The sequence below is a fragment of the Bubalus bubalis genome, chromosome 13 (genome assembly GCF_019923935.1).
Source record: "Bubalus bubalis isolate 160015118507 breed Murrah chromosome 13, NDDB_SH_1, whole genome shotgun sequence".
Taxonomy (NCBI): domain Eukaryota; kingdom Metazoa; phylum Chordata; class Mammalia; order Artiodactyla; family Bovidae; genus Bubalus; species Bubalus bubalis.
Genome location: NC_059169.1, coordinates 59,086,797 through 59,097,463, shown reverse-complemented (window position 1 = coordinate 59,097,463; position 10,667 = coordinate 59,086,797).

Sequence of the window (10,667 nt, the reverse complement as noted above, 5' to 3'; positions counted from 1 at the left end):
AGTATAACACGGTGATAAAAGGAACACGGACCCTGGAGATGCCCTCTGAGCTGGGCAGGAGATTCAACCCTCATGCTGTTCAGCCTCGTGCTGGGTGGGAGGGTGTGACCGAGACAGGCGAGGCCCCTGAATGCAGTCAGGACCCTGGTGAGGAGAGTGATGGACTTCTGTATCTTTTACAATTCCAAGGATCCTCAAAACTGGCAGGTGTTCCCGGGTATATGGCATGCGTGAGCCTGGTGTCTCCTCACTCTCCTACACAAGTTCTCTTATTCACCTGACTTTACACAGATGGAAGGGAAGCGAGAAAATCTCAGTTCTAGCAATGACAAGCCAGCCACCTACCTCTGATTCTCAATGCCTTCAGGTGAAAATGAGGGTGTTTGACTAGGGGCTCTGTGGCTCCCCTTCCAGTTCTAAACGTTTCATGACCCTAGGGTTTTCTCAGATTGAGTTTTTGAAGCAATCAGATATTGACAAAGTCAAGTAGAGTGATGGGCACTGGAGAGAGACCGCAAGTTAAGACTTTGTCCTTGCCTCCTGGGAGCCCAACGTGGAAACAGACGTAGACGTGAATTCTCAGAATACAGGGCAGTACAGGGGGAGAAGGGGATGACGACAGAGGCTGAGAGGGTTGGATGGCATCACCAACTCAATGGACAAGAGTTTGAGCAACTCCGGGAGATGGTGAAGGACTGGGAAGCCTGGCGTGCTGCAGTCCATGGGGTCGCAAAGAGTCGGACACGACTGAGTGACTGAACAACAGAAGACGGCAGACTCACATCTGAGTCGCTGGGGGAGTCCTGAAAGGGATGCTGAGGTCCGTGCTGGGTCTAGCAGGATGTCAGGCATCCTTGAAGTGGTGAGCACTGTAGACAGGGAAACCTGGGTAGAGCCTGGAGATGGGAACCAGGCAGGAGTGTCAGGGTGAGCTCCTGACACCAGGTTCAGCATGGTGGGGGGGGGGGGTGTTTCCCTGCACCAGGCAGTTCTCTGACACCAGCCTGGTGTCCCCCCACCTCTGCCCATTCAACCCAATTCTGAAACTCTCCCTGGGGGAGCATCACATTCTATGAGTCCAGGGCTCAGCCTCACAAGACCCCCAATTTCAGACACCAATCACTAGCCCTGTTCTTCTGACCAACTGACTATAAATCAGTGGTTCTCACGACCCCTACCTGGGCTTCAATTAATTTTCTAGAGGGGCTCACGGAACTTAGGAAACCAGGTGACTGATGAGGTTACTGGTCTAGCACAAAGGATAAGCATCAATAGCCAGAAGTGATACCTTGGTTTCCAACCAAGGAGCTTTGGCCCTGTGGAGTCTGGGGCCCAGCATGGCAGCTTGTAGATCCATTCCCCAGCTCTCCAAACAAATGCCATCCTTTAAAAAAAAAATGTTTATTTTTATTTATTGATTTGGCTGCCCTGGTCTCAGTCGAGGCACACAGGAACCTCAGTGCTGGCAAGATGATCTTTAGTTTCAGTTTGTATATTCCACTTGAGAGCAGTGAGCTCTCGTTGCAACATGTGGGATCCAGCCCACTTTCCTTGGCCATGGGGAGTGGATTCCACCTCCAGCCTCTGTCCCCTCCAGGAAGGTCTGGGGGAGGGACTATAAATCCCAACCCTCTCATCCTGCAGTTGGTTCTTCTGGTGAGCGGCCCCCACCACCCTCGGAGACTTGGGGGCTTTCCAGAAGTCACCTCAGTAACATCACAAAAACCACCTTTACTTCTCTCAACACTTAGGAAATTCCAAGTGTTTGAGAACTCTGCCAGGAAGATGGGGACAGGGTAACTAGACAGGACAGACAGGGATCAGATACATATTTCTTGCTACAAATGACAACATCACCTTGGGGTTCTGAGAATAGCCCACTAAGACCACAACGAGGGAAATACCAGACCCCCAGGTTACGTATAGCAGGGCTTCGCACTCTGTAACAAAGTGACAGGGTCAGATTTGTACCTAAGATTGTTGTGTGGGCGGTATAGGATCCGTTTTGGAGGAAGCAAGACTGAAAAGCTGGGGAATCACGGATTCGTTCAGTTAATCCAGAGGGAAACTGGTGAAACCTTCTCAAAGGCGGTGAGCACGTTAGGGAGGGCTGGATGAGATGTATCAATATGGAGAGGGTGGAATCTGCAGGATTTGGGTGACTGATGGGATTCAGGGGACGGATGAGCTGGAGGAGTCAGGAGGTTGCCTAGAATGCAGAAGAAGAGAGAGTCACCATTAACTCAGAAAAGACAGAGAGGAGAAGAGCAGGTTAGGGGTACAAGTCTGGGCAGCACGCCTCCCTGATTTGAGGTCTGGAGGGCATGGAGGCATCCAGCAGAGAGTAGAGAGCTCATGGCTGGATGTTGGGACACCAGCTGGGAAGAAAGTCATAGATTTAGGGACAGAATCATTGGAAAAGACTGATGCTGGGAAAAATTGAGGGCAGCAGAGGAGGAGATGGTTGGATGGCTTCACAGACTCAATGGACATGAGTTTGAGCAAGCTCCGGGAGGCAGTGAAGGACCAGGAGGGCTGGCATGCTGCAGTCCATGGGGTCACAAAGAGTGGGACACGACTGAGCGACTAACTTTTTCACTCACTCAGAAACCTACAGAAAAATTGAAAGAAGAGTACAATGAGTATATCTTACACTTGGATTCACCAGCTGACATTTTGCTACATTTTCCCAGAGAAACCCCTCCAAGAGGTACATAAGCCCATTACTGGTAATGCTAACTTTGATGACAAATAATGATAACCAGGTCTTTCCACGAAAAGGCACTGCTTACATTCTGTAGTTAATGAGAAGCTTGTGGGGTGCTGCTTTAAGATCCTGGTGCTATTCTGTTCCCCAACAATCTTCATCTTAGCATCCACTGATCCATCGAAGATCCTTGCCCGAGTCACTTAGTACATCGGTGGGTTGCAAAATTCAAGCCCTTTGTTTTGCTTTTGGTATCACTTTGGATTATAGATTTTTAATCAATGTGTTATATGGGTTAATTGGCATCATTATTGGTTTTGGTGGACTCATTGTCCCAAATTTGATCAGTGGGAGTTCCATCAAGCTGGCTCCTGTGTAACTTTCGACACATCTCTGTTAAATGAGCCCTGATTCATGGTCCAGGTTCACTTTGCTTTTTTTTTCTCCCAAAAGCAAGAAATAGCTGGACCTGGCTATTTCTCTAAGGAGCTCTGGCACCTGTTAATAGGAATGGTATTTAGAAAACAAAATGTGCATGCTAGTGTGTTTATTACTATTGAGATGTCATAGCTTCTAGACCTTTCAGTAATTTAAAAAATGACTACAGTGATAAACTAGAAGCTTGTTGAGGGGCTAAGGTGTTTGTATGCATCACTTAATTTCATCCTTACAGCAACCCTGTGAGGTAGAAACTACTGCTTTTGTTTCTCTGCATTTGAGTAAACCAGGTTTAAACATATTAAATAAGTTACTTGAAGCAGAATCCAAATGCCTGGTTGCAGAGTTCAGTCTCTGAGGGCCTGAGACCAACTCGGCACTGCTGTAAACTTTATCATCATTGATCGGACAGAAACACTACACAGACAGGTGTCCTGCTGCGCAGGGGGACACCTGAGGCTCAGAGGCGGTATGTGGCCTGAACCAGGTCATCAGCTACTGTGAGACAGAGCCAGATTTTGGTATAACCTTGGATTATAGATTTGTAATTCAATGTGTTAAGAGTTATTGCCATCATTATTGGTTTCGATGGACTCATTGTCCCAAATTTGATCAGTGGGAGCTCCTTCAAGCTGGCTCCTGTGTGCTTTCTGTTAAGTGAGCTGGAGGCCCTGCTTCCCCTCCCCATGTGTGGTCTTCTGCTTGGGCTCTGGGAGGAACATGTCAGGCAAGGTGTGGCTGGGCCTTGCTCATACTCTCCAGAGCTTCCACTCACTGCCTTCCTGGCATCTCCACCTCCTAGCGCCATGGATGGGGCTGAATGAAGGAAACAGCCAGGACTGCCCGGGCTGGGAGTGGGGCGGCCAGTGTGGCCCACTGACTGGATTAGAACCTGCCCATGGAAAACTGATTTCTCGGCGTGCTCATGGTAGTGGTGGGTTTGCCTCTGCTGAGAAGGACAGACCGGGAACAGATGATGCAGCAAAGGCCGGTTCCTCCTAGGTTGTGTTTTCCAGCTGCTCCAGAGGCCCTGGGGCCCAGATCTGAGACGGGCAGGCTGTGGTTACAGGATTCAGGGCACAACATGCTGGGGTCAACAGACTTGGGTTTGAATATCACATCTGTCCTTAATTATTATTATCATCTGTGAGATGTTGGGTTAGTTACTCAGCAAAATTTCCAAGTCTCCAGTAACAGTTCAGTTCAGTTCAGTTGCTCAGCCATGTCCGAATCTGCAACCCCATGAATCGCAGCACGCCAGGCCTCCCTGTCCATCACCAACTCCCGGAGTTCACCCAAACTCATGTCCATCGAGTCAGTGATGCCATCCAGCCATCTCATCCTTTGTCGTCCCCTTCTCCTCCTGCCCCCAATCCCTCCCAGCATCAGGGTCTTTTCCAATGAGTCAACTCTTCCCATGAGGTGGCCAAAGTATTGGAGTTTCAGCTTTAGCATCATTCCTTCCAAAGAAATCCCAGGGCTGATCTCCTTTAGAATGGACGGGTTGGATCTCCTTGCAGTCCAAGGGACTCTCAAGAGTCTTCTCCAATACCACAGTTCAAAAGCATCAATTCTTCGGTGCTCAGTTTTCTTCACAGTCCAACTCTCACATCCATACATGACCACTGGAAAAACCATAGCCTTGACTAGATGGACCTTTGTTGGCAAAGTAATGTCTCTGCTTTTGAATATGCTATCTAGGTTGGTCATAACTTTCCTTCCAAGGAGTAAGCGTCTTTTAATTTCATGGCTGCACTCACCATCTGCAGTGATTTTGGAGCCCAAAAAATTAAAGTCTGACACTGTTTCCACTGTTTCCCCATCTATTTCCCATGAAGTGATGGAACCAGATGCCATGATCTTCGTTTTCTGAAGGTTGAGCTTTAAGCCAACTTTTTCACTCTCCTCTTTCACATTCATCAAGAGGCTTTGTAGTTCCTCTTCACTTTCTGCCATAAGGGTGGTGTCATCTGCATATCTGAGGTTATTGATATTTCTCCCGGCAATCTTGATTCCAGCTTGTGCTTCTTCCAGCCCAGCATTTCTCATGATGTACTCTGCATAGAAGTTAAATAAGCAGGGTGATAATATACAGCCTTGACGTACTCCTTTTCCTATTTGGAACCAGTCTGTTGTTCCATGTCCAGTTCTAACTGTTGCTTCCTGACCTGCATATAGGTTTCTCAAGAGGCAGGTCAGGTGGTCTGGTATTCCCATCTCTTTCAGAATTCTCCACAGTTTATTGTGATCCATACAGTCAAAGGCTTTGGCACAGTCAACAAAGCAGAAATAGATGTTTTTCTGGAACTCTCTTGCTTTTTCAATGATCCAATGGATGTTGGCAATTTGATCTCTGGTTCCTCTGCCTTTTCTAAAACCAGCTTGAACATCTGGAAGTTCATGGTTCATGTATTGCTAAAGCCTGGCTTGGAGAATTTTGAGCATTACTTTACTAGAGTGTGAGAGGAGTGCAATTGTGCAGTAGTTTGAGCATTCTTTGGCATTGCCTTTCTTTGGGATTGGAATGAAAACTGACCTTTTCCAGTCCTGTGGCCACTGCTGAGTTTTCCAAATTTGCTGGCATATTGAGTGCAGCACTTTCACAGCATCATCTTTCAGGATTTGAAACAGCTCAACTGGAATTCCATCACCTCCACTAGCTTTGTTCGTGTGAAGCTTTCTAAGGCCCACTTGACTTCACATTCCAGGATGTCTGGCTCTAGGTCAGTGATCACACCATCGTGATTATCTGGGTCATGAAGCTCTTTTTTGTACAGTTCTTCTGGGTATTCTTGCCACCTCTTCTTAATATCTTCTGCTTCTGTTAGGTCCATACCATTTCTGTCCTTTATCGAGCCCATCTTTGCATGAAATGTTCCCTTGGTATCTCTAATTTTCTTGAAGAGATCTCTAGTCTTTCCCATTCTGTTGTTTTCCTCTATTTCTTTGCATTGATGATCGAGGAAGGCTTTCTTATCTCTCCTTGTTATTCTTTGGAACTCTGCATTCAGATGCTTATATTTTTCCTTTTCTCCTTTGCTTTTCGCTTCTCTTCTTTTCACAGCTATATGTAAGGCCTCCCCAGACAGCCATTTTGCTTTTTTGCATTTCTTTTCCATGGAGATGGTCTTGATCCCTGTCTCCTGTACAATGTCACGAACCTCATTCCATAGTTCATCAGGCACTCTATCAGATCTAGTCCCTTAAATCTATTTCTCACTTCCACTGTATAATCATAAGGAATTTGATTTAGGTCATACCTGAATGGTCTAGTGGTTTTCCCTACTTTCTTCAATTTAAGTCTGAATTTGGCAATAAGGCGTTCATGATCTGAGCCAAAGTCAGCTCCCCGTCTTGTTTTTGCTGACTGTATAGAGCTTCTCCATCTTTGGCTGCAAAGAATATAATCAATCTGATTTCGGTGTTGACCACCTGGTGATGTCCATGTGTAGAGTCTTCTCTTGTGTTGTTGGAAGAGGGTGTTTACTATGACCAGTGCGTTCTCTGGGCAAAACTCTATTAGTCTTTGCCTTGCTTCATTCCGTATTCCAAGGCCAAATTTGCCTGTTACCCCAGGTGTTTCTTGACTTCCTACTTTTGCATTCCAGTCCCCTATAATAAAGAGGACATCTTTTTTGGGTGTTAGTTCTAAAAGGTCTTGTAGGTCTTCATAGAACCGTTCAACATCAGCTTCTTCAGCGTTACTGGTTGGGGCATAGACTTGGATTACTGTGATATTGAATGGTTTGCCTTGGAACAGAGATCATTCTGTTGTTTCTGAGATTGCATCCAAGTACTGCATTTCGGACTCTTTTGTTGACCATGATGGCTACTCCATTTCTTCTAAGGGATTCCTGCCCACAGTAGTAGATATAATGGTCATCTGAGTTAAATTCACCCATTCCAGTCCATTTTAATTTGCTGATTCTTGTAATGCCAATGTTCACTCTTGCCATCTCCTGTTTGACCACCTCCAATTTGCCTTGATTCATGGACCTAACATTCCAGGTTCCTATGAAATATTGCTCTTTAGAGCATCAGACCTTGCTTCTATCACACAGTCACATCCACAACTGGGTATTGTTTTTGCTTTGGCTCCATCCCTTCATTCTTTCTGGAGTTATTTCTCCACTGATCTCCAGTAGCATATTGGGCGCCTACTGACCTAGGGATTTCCTCTTTCAGTATTCTATCATTTTGCCTTTTCATACTGTTCATGGGGTTCTCAAGGCAAGAATACTGTGGTTTGCCATTCCCTTCTCCAGTGGACCACATTCTGTCAGACCTCTCACTCCTATGACCCGCCCATCTTGGGTGGCCCCACATGGCATGGCTTAGTTTCACTGAGTTAGACCAGGCTGTGGTCTGTGTGATTAGATTGACTAGTTTTCTGTGATTATGGTTTGTGTGTCTGCCCTCTGATGCCTCTCGCAACATCTACCGTCTTACTTGGGTTTCTCTTACCTTGGACGTGGGGTATCTCTTCACGGCTGCTCCAGCAAAGCGCAGCTGCTGCTCCTTACCTTGGATGAGGGTTATGTCCTCACAGCCGCCCCTCCCGACCTTGAACGTGGAGTAGCTCCTCTCGGCCCTCCTGCACCGGCACAGCCACCGCTCCTTGGATGTGGGGTTGCTCCTCTCGGCTGCCGCCCCTGACCTCAGTAACAGTAACGCCATCTAAAAAATGCAGTTCAAGCCCAGCTTCTCCTAGGGAGCTGAACAATGTCTCCGAGGGTAAAGGGCTCCCAGTGGGTCACCGGGAAGTGGGGAGGGCGGAGCTGTGAGAGGGCCACCATTCCTTCTTTCTGGTGGGCTTGTGGATCTCCATGTGGGCTGCAGGGCCGGAAGTGGTCCTCTCCGGCCTGGCCCACTGATGCCCATTGATGTCTCCTGTCCTTTCCTGCGTCTGCTCTGGACAGCAGCCATAGCAGCATCCTAAAAACACAAATAAGATCACTTTGCCCCCTAATTTCAAGCCTGTGTGAGGGCGAGGGGACTTTGCTGGCCCCTTGGCTGGAAAGAACCTACCCCAGAAGGTAAATAATTGATCCTACCTGAGGGATGTTCTTCTTTTTTTAAAAATCTATTTATGTATTTATTTGGCTGCCCGGAGTCTTAGTTGTGGCACATGGGATCTGCAATGTGGGATCTAGTTCCCTAACCAGGGATGGAACCCCTGTGTTGGGAGCTCAGAGTCTCAGCTACTAGATCACCAGGGAAGAGCTCTGAACGGTGTTCTGAACAAGGAATTTCAGATTCAGCTCCAAATCACGTCCCTGGAAAGCCTGTGCTACCCGCCCCCCAACTCCCGCCCCTCCTCGACCCCCATTGCCCCACCTGCCCTGGGTTCTCTGTCACATTATCTGTTGTTAACAAAGGCTGTTGTTGCAGCCTTTCTCACTTCCTGGATTTACCTTGCTCATTCATTCCCCAACTGATAACCTGCTACCCACCCTTTGAAACCTAAGTTCATCGGAGTCAGAGCTTGGTCTTGCGTGGCACGGAGCAGGTGCCCAGAGAGCATGTGGGTCCAAGCCCTGCTTCTTTCAGGGAACTACACAATGTCTTAAGGTCTGCTATCTTCCTTCAGGACCTGCTTTAAGACTTGGGGGTGGGGGGTTCAGGGAAAAGCAGAAATATAGGGGATGGGACTGGGAGGGGATGCTCTCCCCGGGCCTGGGAGGCGGGATCACCCGGGTCTTGAGCATAACTCGCCCAAGGAGCGGGTAGGTACGCGTGCCAATGCCTCCCGGGGCTCTGGGCTCCCCTGGTTGGTCCATGGACCTCTGACCCCCTCCCAGAGTCTGTGCTCCCGGAGCAGGGTGGGTCTCGTCCCTCCTGGCCAGTCTTCACGCCCAGCCCCTCCTCCAAACCTTTATTCATCCAGACCTGGATGATGCACGAACATGTGTGCGTGTGCCCTGACGACCTTGCCTAGCAGCTTGTTTTTCCACCAGCCCCTTCTTGCCCTTTCGACAGAGGTAAAGGCTAAGACGAGATGTATTTACAGTTCGTGCTGAGAAGATCTCTGCTTAGGCAAGCGCCTTTAAACCTGCATTCCCAGGGAGAATAGCAGCTCCGGGTGCCGTTATTTGCCTTAAACAAGGGGAAGCCGCCCTCTGCCGGTCGCAGTCGGTAATGCTACACACAGGCTGCGCGAACCAGGACCGCCCCCTCCGTGTCCCCCCCGCCCCCAACTCCTCCCACCAGAGGGAGAGGCTGGCCTGGGAAGCTACAGACAAATCTTAAGGTTTAAGAAGCTGAGGTTTTCCCTCTCCTCTTTTCTGTTTGACTCATTTTCTTTCCTTGTGTCGTTCCTCCTCCTCTCCTGCCAATTTCAACTGTTGACACTGAAAGCCTGTTGAAAGTGGACAGTGTGTGTTGGATATAATTTCATCCCAGAAGACAAGAAAAAGGTTGATAGCTACAGGAGAGGAAATAGAAAATAATCATTAAACAAATCATTAAACAAGCCAGTCCATCCTAAAAGAAATCAGTCTTGAATATTCATTGGAAGGACTGATGCTGAAGCTGAAACTCCAATACTTTGGCCACCGGATGCAAAGAACTGACTCCTTGGAAAAGACCCTGAGGCAGGGAAAGATTGAAGGCGAGAGGAGAAGGAGACGGCCGAGGATGAGATGGTTGGATAGCATCACCAACGCGATGGACATGAGTTTGAGTAAACTCCGGGAGTTGGTGATTGACAGGGAGGCCCGGTGTGGGTCGAGTCCATGGGGTCACAAAGAGTCGGACATGCCTGAGCAACTGAACTGACTGAACTGAAACTCTCAAAGTCAGCAACCAGGGTTGTGAATTCGTAGAACTAAGCATGTACTTCAGTGTAACAGAGAAATGATTACCCCTGGGAGGGGTGGGCATATTTCTTCTTGAACACACGAGTGAAGGTGTTTATTAATCATTGGTATGTGACAGGAAGGCGGTAGCCTTCCTGGGTGTGGGTGTGTTTGTTTAAACTTTCGTCTTCTGGGAAGGGACTGCTCTGAGCTGGGGCTCAGGTGACTGGCGTAACCTGAGGGCTTCCTGGAGTCATTCTTCGTGCCCAGTTCTGGAGCTCAGATTCAGATTCTAATGTTTGGCTTTTATCCTGATCATATTAAGTGACTTGCACCACAGAGGATGCCAAGACCTGTGCTGAGCTGAGGTGAGGAACTACACAGTCATTTCTGTGAACAGAGCAACTTAGCCCTGCAGGGAGGGAGAGCCTCCCACATAGCCACCACTGGCATCATCAGGGCCTTAGGGTGGGCCTGGGGTGTGGAGTTGGACAGGCCTGGGTGGGGATCTTGGCGTGGCTACTCACCAGCTGGAACTGCGCTGCCTCTTCAGCCCATCTGAACTCATTTCCTCTTCTGTAAAATCAAGGTGATGAGAATCCAGTGTAACTTTTGCAAAAGGCAGTGCTCACCTTGGTCAGTGGTGAGCAATATTCTGAATAACAGCCGATCATGATCCATGCTGTGTTGGAGATGCCAGCACACAAGAGGACTGGGCTGTTGGC